This window comes from Mandrillus leucophaeus, unplaced genomic scaffold (genome assembly GCF_000951045.1).
Source record: "Mandrillus leucophaeus isolate KB7577 unplaced genomic scaffold, Mleu.le_1.0 Scaffold22, whole genome shotgun sequence".
Classification (NCBI taxonomy): Eukaryota; Metazoa; Chordata; class Mammalia; order Primates; family Cercopithecidae; genus Mandrillus; species Mandrillus leucophaeus.
The window spans coordinates 4,936,179-4,938,211 of NW_012102254.1; positions in this window are offsets into that span (position 1 = coordinate 4,936,179).

Below are 2,033 nucleotides of genomic sequence, written 5' to 3' on the forward strand. Positions count from 1 at the left end.
TGTCGCCCAGGCTGGAGTGCAGTGGCACACGGTCTCTGCTCACTGCACGCTCTGCCTCCCGGGTTCACGCCATCTTCCCGCCTCAGCCTCCCGAGTAGCTGGGACTGCAGGCGCCCGCCACCACATCCGGCTAATTTTTTGTATTTTTAGTAGAGACGGGGTTTCACCGTGTTAGTCAGGATGGTCTAGATCTCCTGACCTTGTGATCTGCCCGCCTCGGCCTCCCAAAGTGCTGGGATTACAGGCGTGAGCCACCGCGCTGGGCCATGTTATAGCTCTTTTAGCCTCACCATTTGGCGGGTCCTGAGTTCTTGTCCTGTGGCCAGGAAGAATGAAGTATGTGCACAGATGTGGATGAGCAAGACAAAGAGGAGCTTTATCAAGTGATAGAACAGCTCAGAGGAGACTTGCAGGGAGTAGCTCCTTTCTGCAGCCAGGGTGTTCCGATGAGTGTTCAGCTCCTAGCAGAGAGGGTAGCTCCTCTCTCCAGGCGGGTCATCCCAACAAGTGTTCAGCTATCAGCAGAGAGGGTAGCTCTTCTCCGCAGCTGGTTGTCCCATTGTCTCTGCTCTGCTTTGGCTGAGCCCAGGGCCTTTATGGGCCTCAGAAGGGAGAAATTGCATGCCAGTTGGCCCATGGGCGGCCATAGGTGGGACCAGAAAAGGCACAAGTTCCCATTCCAGTCAGGTCCACGGAACTGGCAGCCCAGTCCCCAGCCTCCAGACTGTCCTTGGCCTGAAGGTGGGGCCTCACCAGGGACCCGCCCCCTTCTGCCCAGGAGCCTGTCTGCCTCCTGCAGCCATCCATGGTGCCCAGACTGCTTGCACCAAGGGGCACCTGCAGGTCAGCACCAAGACACCCTTAGCCTACCCTTCAGTTTCCCCTCCCCTCCACCAGTGCTTGTTGGTGCCCAAAGTCCAGAGGGGTCGACGTGGCAGGGGATGGCGTTTCAGTGTTGCCCCAAGTGTGCACACACGCTGCTGAGCTGTGACAATGCCCGGCTTCAGCCCCAACCCCACTCTGAGATCTGGCTCCTGAGGATGCAGAGTGCAGAGACACCCAGGTCCTGTGCCTGGGAAAGCGAGTCTCCCACTTGCTCCATGGAATGTGCAGGCAGCTCTGGCCACGCCTCCTCACAGTCTGGGGTGGGGGTTCCGGTTCCTTGCTGGGGGCCATGCTGGCATCTGAAGCAGGGGGGACGTCACCACAAGTTCTTCCCGTGGTCCCAGTGCTCAGAGGTGGCCTGGTGCTCCGCCTTGCCTGGCTCACAGCCCTGCCCAGCAGGGGTGCCTCCAGGAGCAGCCTGCAGGCCCTGGGCCTGGTTCTAGGGAGCATCAGGCTCAGAGGTCACCCTGCTGTGGGGCAGACCCTGGGGATCTGGCCCTGGGAAGCCCTGCGCAGAGCCTCCTCCCAAGGCGCAGGAATCCGGCACCAGTCAGCAGGGAGGGTGCAGTGGCCATGCCACTGGCTGGGTCGCCAAAGTGAGCACCACTCCCACTTCCCACTCCAGGCCCCCAAAGGACAGCCCCAGCTCCGCGTGCCAGGCGTGGTCCCCGTGCCTCATGTGCAAGCGTGGCACCACCCCAGGCCCAGCTCCGCCTGTGACCCCTCTCTGCCTGCTCCTTCATACACAACTACGCTGCTCCCCCATCGGCAGGCAACTCAGCCTGGCCCCACTGCGGCAGCCCCCAGGCGGACAGGTTCCAGGGGGATCCCTGCGGCAAGCTCCGGGGACTGTACACCTCCTCCCCAAGCCATCCCGGCAACAGCAAGCAACAGTGGTGGTAACGTGGATCAGGGTCCAGAGCAGTGGTGGCTCCAGGCCTGGAGGCAGGACCCACTCAGCCATACAGGGGTGGGGGCGGTGCAGTCGGCTGCCGCAGGGACACAGGGCACAGGGAACATGAGGCACAGGGGTCTCACCATCACTACTGCTGCCCCTGCAGCCCCTCCTGCCGTCACCACTCACATCTCCCTGCCAAGGCCGGCACAATGGCAGCAGCCACTTCAGACAGCCCACTGCTGCCATCACT